Consider the following 11,606-nt stretch of genomic DNA (forward strand, 5'->3'; position numbering starts at 1 on the left):
GTGCCACATATTCCTTTTCACTCCCAGTTACTGAATCAAGTTACTATCTATCCACACCTGTCACAGTATAAATCCTTGTGGACCTTGTCGCTTTCCCTGCGGACAATTTCCCAGACTTTGATAAACAGTTTTTTCAAATCATGGAGTGCATTGGTTCGATTTTGTAAATTTTCATAGTTGTGAAACAGTTCTTTTGACATTTTATTATAAAAGCCTGTATGTTGCCAGGAAGTAGAAGGACGTGTTTTAGTGCTTCTGGAAAGTAGAAGACATTTATCACATCTTAGAAAGTGCTGTGCTTCTCTCTTACTACTGGATTATAAAAATGAGGTCTACTGGTTAAACTAGGATTGAAAACTTGTAGATACTTTAATTTTTAACAACTCTTTATGCCCAAAGTAATTAAATATATAATAAGGTACAACATTTTCCATTGCCTATAAATGAAGGGGTTTTGCAGCATATCTTTTCGTCTATCCTAAATGCTTCGGAACAATTCTGGAAGCAAAACCGGCGGGGGGGGGGGGGGGGGAGGGGGGAGGTACACTATAGGCATATTCAGCACTCCTATTTAACGTCTGCAAACTGCTGTTGGGATGGTGTTTGGCACCCAAGATACTAAACTGAAAGAGAGGGTACCGATATTAACCTAGGTGATGTTCTGATTGCGGAACAGTACGACCAGAAGAGGGTCCATGCGTCATGAAAAAGCAAAAACTTACAGGGAGACAAAAATATAAATTCAGTTAAGCAAACTGGTAGATACACAGGTAGGTCTGGTGAGACTGAGACCAACAAATGTGCTTGCCTAGACATAAATGGTGAAAGTTTATTTGGAGCCATGAACACAAAGAGGGCAATGTATGTCCAGTCTAACTCAATTTGAGAGGTGCTGTGAAGACACCGCCAATGAACGTGGTGTTAAAGGTTTAATACAGGGTTTGGAAAACACAAGGATATTCCATTCTTGAGGTACTACAACTGTAAACAGAAAAGCATTCTAAACCAATACATCCAAGAAGAGTAGTAACACAGTCCTCTACACAGCTGTGCCATCAAAATGAAGACCAACAGCTTCCGCAGCATGTATTCTAACCAAAACAGACTATTAATACAACCAAGAAAGGGTGCATGACCTAGCAGGTGAGCGTAGAAAGACTTCTCATTATACAGGGGAGTCTAGCATGAAAACAACAGCTAAAAATTCTATTTAATTATTGACAAAAGGGCATAGCAAATTCTATTTCCATTTACATTTTGTGAAAGTCATCAACGACAGCTTAGAAAAAAAGTCTGAAGATCTTCACTGGTTACAGGCTCAAGAGTATGTGAGCAGCTGGAACAGGACCAGATCTCTGTGGGGTGGATGGAACAACAACAACAACTTCAAAAATACTTGTTCCATCAGAAACTAAATGTAAATTAATTGGAACAACTAAAGATGACAACCTACAAGAAATATGTAATACTATTAAGTGTTACAGACACTTTCTAAACATCCTTTTACCCCATCAGCCCTACAAAATAGAGATCCTGGGATGACAATCCAAAATATTACCAACATAAACAAACCCACTAAACTTTATGGATAGACAAGTTTAAGAAAAAAAAGCTAATAGTGTTTTTCTACTGGCATCAAGTGAACATTAGCATTAAGGAAGCTCAAAGTTTACTGTATATGGCAAAGAACGAGCAAAAAAAATAGTCATTTCTGTAGCTCAGGAAACACTGGCCCCATGAGCAAAATAAACACTGTTTGTGTTTGCTGAACAGAAAAAGCAGCAATGTACTCATTCTGAACTATTATTGCTTTCCTGAGATACAGACAGTATCTTTTAGTTAAGCTAAAGAGTTGACAGTCCAAGTCAAATCTATTTTTACTCGATCTGGTCCTACAGGAAAAGCAATGGCTCACAATTCAACTCGTGCACTATAAACTGCAGCCAAGTTGAATTTTGCTACAAATTGCCTGGGAATTTCCTCAAGCCAATAGTCTTAAAGAAATGGATGATAAAATATAGAAGTGTTATTGACAGATATAACAGAGAGAATCCAATTCATATATTAGATCACAGAAACGCATCAATGAAACACGACATGTTACCTGTAGACATTTTAGCAGAGATTGAACCAGAAGTCCCATAACAATTAGAAGCTAGAGGTCAAAAAAAGGTACACAGTTGCTGGATGCTGGAGGAAGATAAGAATTCCTCAGGTTCCAGGAGGCACTGACAACAAACATCAATGGCTGCAGACAACAACGCTGTCTGGGAAGTGGGCCTGCAGCCTCACAAAAACTGTCTTCTCTAGTATCGGTCTGTCTGGGAATGAACAAGACTGTATCTTTGCCAGTTCCCCTCATCCACCCAAAAAGGGGGACTGGGCTAGGTTATACCATTTGCCACTTTGACAGAAGTATCAATAGACAATCAGAACACCAGCACTTAACACCTTCCAAGCATTCAATATTTCTAGAGACCAACACATTTACAATAGCATACACTATTTCAGAAGTGACCTGCCAGCAAGGTAAATTAGCGCATTGCCTAAAAGCATTTAGAAGTTAAAACCATTTAAGAGAAAGTACTGACAAAGACGAAAAATTGTACCTCTCCTGAAGACAGGCTTTAAGGGTTTTGCTTCCCAGTAAGTCCTAAGACAGAACACTGCAGAAGCCTGTTCAGTTAAGTAGTTAAAGTTGCAATAACAATTACAAAGGATCTCTTTGAGATATCTTGAGCCAAAATGATCATCAGCATAATACTGAGTTAGCTGATGTAGGTCCAAATTCAAGTAAAATTAAATGGCCACAAGGCAAAGAATAACAAACAAAAGCATACCAAGATCCACAGGAGTCACAGCCCAAAGCAAATGGGTTATTACTCCAAATCACAATTCACATTTCTGCAATTCCATTACATTATTGCCTATAAAAATCAAAAGCTTAAGTTTACAAACTTGTAGAAACTTCAACTTGAAAAAGGTAGAAATGCCACTAACGGATTGAAATCAGGTAACTTACGTGTTGTGTGTAATGACCTGAGCCTCATGTAACCCATACACTTAGAGCTTGTCATACAGCAAAAAGCCTCAGAAGAGCTCCATCTGCCCTGAAAAAACTGAGAAATTAATCTAATTCTGTTTTAATATTATCATCTACAGTAGTCAGCCTGTGACTCTGCTCAAAGCAGATTGCTCTAATCCTGACCAAGTGACCTAAGCAACTGATCACCAAGTCCTGGCCTTTCTGAGGACAAGGATCTGCATCTCTCTTAACTAAGGCTTCATCTGCCAAAATCAGTGTCCAATGCCCCAATGTAACTGATTCAGCATGTCAATTTTCCCCCCCAAAGTCACCAGAAAAAAACATTCTGGTGTAGTTTGCCAACACAAGTCCCAGATTCAATCCATATGCATCAAGATGACTTGCGTACACTCTGTATACACAGAGTGAATCTAGAACTAGATGCCGTGTTTCCAAACTTGATCAGCACCCTTCCTGCTCCCCTATGTTTAGTAGGAACACCAGCTATTAAGAACTCTATCCAATTTGCAACATTGAGTACTATAGATACTCAGCTATTTCCAACTTTCACATATGTGCACAGCCTTCTCCCTACCTGAAAGCTTGCTACTTCTCCATTCATCATGTGATTAAATTTCATAATTATTTGAGATCATTTCCTTAAACAAAAAAAAAAAAAGGCAGAAAAAATTTAACTGATTGTACTTCCTGAATTTTAAGGACTGCTGAGTTGCTGTGATTCATACTATTTCATGACACAGGAATATAAACACATCTATGGATGCAGATTCACATCATGGTTACAGTTAAGTTTCTATGCTGCGTAAAGCAGAAAGTTACCCATTGCCATAACAACAAAATAGCTTCTTTTAAGCTGAAAGCCTAGCAGGACTGGGACCTCTAGCTTCTAAGACAGAAGGTACTAAGTATTTCGCATTACAAAATTAAGAGATTTGCAGTCTTCATGACAATTTGAGACATTTATAGCCAGATATGTATTTGATCAAACGCAGACTTAAATTCTAAAAACAAAGAACGTTTCCCAGAAATTACTTCATGACGTGAGATGTTCTGGAATAACACTTGACATCCAAGGTAGCTAATAAATTGCCTTTGACAAGGTTAAACAAATTACTAATGCGTCTCGAGATGCCACTCATGAAGCATGATTTGCTCCTACCCACGATTTCCCTTGTTTCTACTGCTTATTTTCTTTACTCTGCACAATAAAAAACAGCTGAAAAGTTTCATTTTTGCTTTTAGTTGGTTTCACTTTTAGTTGCCTGGAAGCAACAAAAAGTTTCTGTTTAGGTTAAAACCAATCTTGGATAATACTCAGGAAAGGAGGAATCAGGCATGAATCTAGCTGAAAGAATGCCTCTGCTAGCACCTGGCAAGACGATTATAGTGTTTTCGGGAAGATTTTTTTATCTACATACTGAAACACCCGCTCAATCCCTTTAGCTGGGAGTTCCGAGCGAACCTTTACGGCTCAGCAGGAGAAAAACAACAACAAAAAGAAAGAGGTGTTGAAAACCACCACTTCCTTCTCCTCCCCGCCTGTCACAGCCGGCTCAGCTGTTCTGGTCGCGCTTCGCATCTGCTTCTCCTCCCCGAAAAACCGCCCTCCTTCCGCGGCAGCCGCGCAGCAGCCCTGCCCCGGGGAGCCCCGCTGCCCGGCGCTGACGGGAGGAGGATTCCCCCGCCCCGGCCGGGAGAGTCATCTCCGAGCGGCGGAGAAGCCCGGGAAGGAAGACAGAAAGTTTCTTCAGCGGGGCTCCGGCCGGAGGCGCCGGCTCCTCACCCCTCCTCGGGCAGGCGGGGGGAAAGGCGCAGGCAACGCCGTCTCCTCAGGGGCTGGGCTGCCCCCGCCGCGCCCGGCACCGGGGGCAGGTAGAGGCGCTGCCCTCGTCCCCTCGCACCCCTCTGCCCGCCCTGCTGAGGGGAAGGGGCCGGTTTGCCAGCCGCCTCGGGGCGGCGAGCGCGCCTACTCACCGCCATGGCCCCACCGGCTCTCCCGGCTAACGGTTCGGTCTCCGCCACCGGCGGGCAGCGGCACCAGGGCGGGGAGCGGAGGGGAGCTCCCGATGGCGCAGCTCGGGCAGGGGCGGCGCCGCGCCGCGCCGGCCGCTTCCCCCACCCCTTACCCGCCCACTCGAGGTACCTGCGCTTCGGCCGCCGCCGCTCCGCCGCCTTTTCCTCCCCTCCCCGCACCTGTCACTGTCTCCCGCGGCCGCCACCGCTGCTGCTGCTGCTACTGCTGCCGCCACCTTCGCCTCGCCGCCTCAGCGCTCCCCTCCTCCTCGCCCGCCGGCGCCCGGCCGCCATCTTTGTGGAGGGCTGGGAGGGGCCGCGAGGGGGCAGTTGACTCTGGCGCGCAGTGCGCCTGCGCGGAAAGCTCCCGTGCGGGGGGGATCTGTCGGCGGGAGGGGCGGGGTCAAATATATGGGCGGGGCTGACGGACCCCCTTGGGGGCGGGGCCTGTGGGGAGGGCGGGGCGGAAGCGGCAGGAGGGCGGAGCATGCAGAGGGGGCGGGACGGTGTCTGTGGGGTAGAGGTGTGGGGCTGGGGCCTGGGCCTGGCCTTGACCCTGGGCCGGGCTTTGGCCTGGGGCTGGACCTTGGCCTTGACCTTGGCTCTGGCCCTGGGGTCTGGGCTTGGCCCTGGGCTGGGCCTGGGGCCTGGGGCCTGGCCCAGGCTGGGCCCTTGCTGGGTAGAGTGAAGGCTAGGAAGAGGTGGCCCTTCCCTATGCACTGAGGCAGCCATTAACACAGCAAAAGTCGAAGGACTGTCAGCCCACCTGCCCTGAGGCCGAGCAGAGCCCCAGGAGCACGTGCGTGACTGTGAGCACCTGAGGTGTCCCCTGCCCGCTGCCCAAGCACGTAGCGTCCAACATCCGAGGGGAGAGGGGAAGAAACGTGCTTTTCCAGGCGCTTACGCAGGGAGGAACTATCTTCCCTCAACACCTGCAATGTTCAGCTGATGTCCTGAATGCTAATTTGTGATTATCCTTTGCTTAATGTTTGTCCTTTCAACTGTTATGGATCGAAATGATTTTATTACAGTGTTTGGCTTAATGACCTTCTGCAGCAGTGGACTGAACAGAATGAGAGGTTTTATAAAGTGGTTTAGTTAATTTGCCTTAAAGTTCTCTGTTATTTAGTTAATATGTTGCTATTTCTCTTGCATTTCAGCAGCGTTCGTATCATTTTTATAGCTTAACAGCAGGCAGAAGGTAGCTCCTATCAACAAAGGATGCACCAACTGACGTTTTGCCATCCTGGTTGCTCACTGTAGGCCCCTTTTCCAAAACTCACAATTTCACTGGTGAATAGCACCCTAGACTATGGTATGTCAGATCTCAAAAACTAGAGAGACTTGGGCCTGATCAATATTTGGATGAGCTACCTCGTTAAGTACTGCAGAAAGTGCTGCTGGTGATTCATTCAGTGGCATTCGTCTGTCTATGAGTCAGGGCTGAACAAATGCCACTGCACAGCATTTGTGGGTTGTACCATCCAGGGGCATAAAACTGGAGATCTTTGCCAATTGCAGCTGTTAGGAGATCACTGATTTTCCTACCTTACTCCAGTTTCAATATGGGTTTCCAGAATTAGCCAGCAGTTTTGGTGGAATATAGCAAAGGGTTTCCGCAGTTGCTTTTGTCAGGCAGCACTCATTGGTGGTGGTGGGGCCAGGAACAGCAGCGGTGGCCATGGGCATCACTGTAGGCAGCCACAGGTTCTGGCTTTGTGTCAGACCATATGGTTTTGAATTGGTGCGTGCAGCAGCGATTGTATGTGCCTCGCTGCCTGAGAGCCCTGGGAGAGAGCATCCTTCATGTCTTCTCCTGGCTTCCCGGGGCTGCTGTTCCCTCACATCCCTTGCAGGTGAAATTAAGAGATCTGTGTGATATTTTGAGTGTATGGGTGCAGACATACAGCTGGGACAGGGAAAACATGAGAGTGTTTAGGGCTCTTCTCCCCATCCAAACACTGGTCCTGGTGGTGTGTAAGTTTGCATTGCATGACACAGTCCTTTCCTTCCTTCCTTTTTAGGTCATAGATATATAATTAAGTGTATATAAAATTCCATTTTCTGCTGGAAAACCAATTAAAGTCACCTGGAAATCATTCTGAATAGTATTAAAAGTGGGTGGAAGGCATGGGGGAACCAATATAGTGACCTCTTTATCTCTTTTTAGGGGCTCATGTGAATAAATGGATTTTTCTAAACAAAACTAAACTAGATTGGAATTATTTACCAATCTAAATTGCCTATACAGATCTCAGCTACTTCTAGATGACTGACCAAATGCTCTTGCTTTCATCCATTGCAGAACTTCCCAGAAGGACCCATGGAGACAGAATTTCCTTACAGTATCATACCAGATACACATCCAAGTGCTAATGATGAACATTTATGAAATTGATATTGTAACTAAACCCAGTAGAGGAGATGTGAGGAGAAAAATCCATCAGGGGAATGTTTTGCAGAGTACCCGCTTAAGATACAGTCTTGACTGTATAGTAATGCCCCCCTTCTGTGGCTCTCATTTCTTCAGTCAAACAAAGGTACCATCTCCAGAGAACTGTGAATAATTGGTGTTATAACAGTCATTATTTCATGTTTGCATTAAGTTGCATTTACTCAGCAAAATATGTAGCAATGTAGTGCCTCGGATCAGAATTGGGCAACTCACGCTAATTTCAAAATCTGTGTCACTTGATCCAATTCTCCAATTCTTTCCATCCTTGCAAGATTCCCCATCCCTGGAAACATTCAAGGTCAGGTTGGACGGGGCTCTGAGCAACCTGTTCTAGTTGAAGATGTCCCTGCTCATTGCAGGAGGGTTGGACTAGATGACCTTTAAAGGTCCCTTCCAACCCAAACCATTCTATGAACCATTCTATGATGAAGTGGGGAAAACCTCCAGTTGTAAAGTTAAAATAACGTGGCTTAAGTTGGAGAGTTCAGTAAGTCTCCTTCACGCAGCACCCCCCTTCATAGTGAGTGACCTGTTTTTACACCTCAGCTGAATTTGTAGGTCACCTGTAGCACCTGTGCCAGAAGGGAGAACAGCGACCACTCTTGGTACTGGCAGCTCTGCTGTTGTCACATGGAGCTCCCCGAGCCTGTAAGGGCAGTGGTTGCCAAATGCAGATCAGCAGACCCGCAGTCAAACTTTACGGCATCTTGTGTACCACCAACAAACAGGTTTATCACCAAACTTCATTTGAAAACACTGCTGGGAACATTTACCATGGTCTCACAGACCACAAGGACAGCAGTTCGGACTATGGACTATGAAAGCCATGAGGTCAGTAGCACTGCTGTCTTCTACCAGGCGAGTAGCATCTGTGTTATACAAAACAATTAAAGAAATACAGCCAGTGTTTATTTTCTAAAACAGGTAACTAATGCATGAATATAGTTCCCCTAAAATAAACTAGCTATAAGATGATAGCAGCTTTACAAGGTGAGTGGGGTTTAATTTTGATGTATTGGTAAAAAATTGCAGAAAACTTAATTATCACAAAATTGAATTATTGATTCCTCTATGTCATCTCAGGTATACTGTGTCTTCACCTGAGCTGCATAACACTCATCATATTTGTCCAGATCGCTTTCAAAGAGGCTGCCAATCAGTATAAATTATTTGCTGGTTTCTGATTTGTATGAAAGGATTTGAACTGTAAAAATCCCACTTTAATATGAGAATGATGTATCAAAATCAAAGTTTGATGAGAAAAGGGGTCTGAGATTTAATTGATATGATCAGCTGTGTTTTTACATAGTTTGGCAAACTAGTAGAACTCAAAACACATTGAGCAGTGGCATATAATAAAATGTTTATCGTGTCTATAACTGTTTTTTGACACTTGTTAAAGAATAAATATTGTATGATAGATTTTACCATACTTTTCTCAAAATGCTGATGGACGCCTTAAAAAGACACAAATCCACAACTCTTTGGCTTCTTTACCTGCTTTTCAGGACATGGATGATGAAGTAAATCATTCTCTGACAGGATTAAACCAGCTGAAATTTTAGAATGATGGTACCAAAATGAATGGGAGGATTAAATGGCTAAAAATGCTAATCCCGTCAGAGACAACAAAATTCAACCATTCAACTCCTGCATTACAGAAGTAACTCTAACACAGTATCAAGAATTTGAGGGAAATTGCAGTTTGTTAAATTCAGAGGATAGCTGGAATCTGCCATTTCCCGCTTACTGATTCATCTAATTTTCTGGAAGAAATTCCACTAATTTCAATGGAATTACTTACAGAACTGGCTGTTGCTTAAGAACAGACATGACAGATTGTTTGCTTAACATGTTCAGGTGCTAAACCAAACCAACTCTATAAGAAATATTAATTAGTCAAAAATTTTCAAACTTGGTGCCAAGATTCAGACTTCGAAAACATTAGCTGGAGCCCAGCTGACAGAGCAGTCTAATTGTGTGGCATTTAATTTCTGATATGTTTATTTGCCAACCAGAAAAGCAAAATAATAGAGTCGGGGATTACATGCACAGGAAGAGGAACTACATGGTTTAGACCCCAAGTTAATTTATCTTACTTTATTAAAATGGAAAAAAAATATGGCACAAACCTACTTGTTATAATATTACTTTTCAAACTCAAGTCACACAAACAAAATACAAACAGTGAAAAATGCCTGACAATGATGTTCACCTTGGCATTCTTGCAACTGATCATTTTGTACCTTGCAAATCTTTATTTGTTGAAATAAGCCACTAGTTGAACTGTGATTTTCCCATCATGAATTAAAGCTATGATTTCATATTATCTACTGCCTTGAAACAATACTTAAAGCAGTGGTTGTAGATACCAACAAAGCAATATTTATTGGCCTCATCACTTTTAAAAAACACTGATGTTTGTTTTGGCTTTGTGAGCTGAGATATTTCTGAACTGTCTTTAGTGATCTCCTAGTTAACAGGTGTCTGGCGATAGATAAAGCTGAATAATCAGTCAGTCCTGGTTGTAATCAAAATGTTTACCAGAAGCATACTTTGAATTTGTGCTTCTGCTTGGAGTTGGTTTGAAATAATTTTGTACCCTTCCTTTTCAAACCACAGTGAAAAGTTAGACATTAAAAGATCAATTGTATGGAAACAGAAAGACTTAGAAAATTCACGTGCAGAATTTAAGTGGTTAGGTTACTCATCTGCATTTATTTAGGAGCTTTTTCCTTCTTGAATATTCAGGAATTTCATACCCAAGTTTAGATTTTTCCAGGAGATTTGCTCTCAGGATAAATGGTAGCTTTCATCTGATGGACCACTGAGAGTCAAGTGTGAATTTTCTCCAAGATCGACTTTCTTTTGGTGAAAGAGCTGTACCCGGCAGAGTTTAGGACGGACTGACTGTGCTTAGGACTTTTTGACCTCGTTGAGTAGCAAGGAAGTTACCTGATCCATTTGAGCAGCTCTGCCTCTAACTTGAGGAGTTTTGAGACACACAAGATTTCCATTATCTCATCCTGAAATGCTGGGTTTGGGGTTTCTGCTATGACACTTTTTTTCCAGCCCTTTGAAATACCAGGCTCATGTTGTACTTGCAAACAAAGAAGCTGAAGAAAATTTTCATCAACCTCTTCACATAAGGGTGTATTTCAAGCTTGTTCAGTAAAAAGGCCTCGCAGTGCAAGTCCTTGTCTGGCAAGATAACAGCCTGAGTTCAATGTGCTTGTGGAATACTAATTAGGCTCTTCATTCAGATTTTCCTGTTTTCTTCTGGTTGGGTTTTTTTTTCCCAAGAAGACTGAATATTTAGCATGTCGCCAACATTCTCTGTGGTTTTCTGGAAGAATTTAACTGCTTCATGGTGGCTTGGAGAAAGCTGGTTCCTCTCATATTTATTCCAAGTCTTTTTCTTCCAAATGAAGTATCCAGACGATGTGAAAGCATCATGTGTGTGTTTAGACAAATACTGTTCGCGCCTAAAAACTGCACGACAGTGGAAATCAAGTATACTTCACTAGCTTCAGAATAATGGGGCCATTGAAAAATCTTCAAACCAGGATGAGCACAAAGAACAGTCTTGTTTTCTGAAGTTCTGTGCAGGAAAAAGCTCAAGTCATGGTTGATGAGGTGTCTCAGAAATGTTAACAGTGTCAAGCAACTGGCAATTGGTTCCTGTGGCAGGAAATAGCAAAGGCAGCTCAGTGCTACAAGCAGTAAAAGCTGTCCTTATTGTTGTTGGAATTGTAGTTTCCTCCTTTTTAATCATCATGTGTTGTAAGTGAATTTGTTTTAGCGCCTGGAGAATACATATTTTGCTTTTGTGTGGTCACTGCTCATTTGGTAAGAATGGTACTGGCTAATGTACACACAACTCTTGGGCAAACTGAAATATTTAGCTGGTCACTTGGTTTATGCAATTGCATTTGTTGCAGAAAAGTTTGGAACATGGCAGGATGAAGAAGGGGAATAGCCTATGCTGTGAAGGGCTATTAAAAACAAAGACACCACCTCTGGCTTAGGAGTCTCTGAGCCACAAATTGCTGAGGGCTGGGAAAATATTGGGGAGAAGTATTACTGTGCAGT

At 43.2% G+C, this 11,606-nt stretch overlaps 1 protein-coding gene across 3 annotated transcripts in view; it reads right to left on the minus strand.

The window, feature by feature from the left end:
- Positions 1-5,319, minus strand: part of FNDC3A (fibronectin type III domain containing 3A) — a 127,874-nt gene extending 122,555 nt beyond the window's left edge. Inside the window, exon 1 of one of the 3 annotated variants that reach the window (XM_050895290.1) lies at positions 5,240-5,319. The gene's annotated coding sequence lies outside the window, so the exon portion shown is untranslated. Of the gene's footprint in view, positions 1-5,020; positions 5,078-5,189 lie in introns of those variants that run through there. The other 2 variants (XM_050895298.1, XM_050895307.1) reach the window with 2 other exon arrangements.
- Between the last annotated feature and the right edge of the window lie 6,287 nt (positions 5,320-11,606).

This window comes from Gymnogyps californianus, chromosome 1 (assembly GCF_018139145.2).
Source record: "Gymnogyps californianus isolate 813 chromosome 1, ASM1813914v2, whole genome shotgun sequence".
Taxonomy (NCBI): domain Eukaryota; kingdom Metazoa; phylum Chordata; class Aves; order Accipitriformes; family Cathartidae; genus Gymnogyps; species Gymnogyps californianus.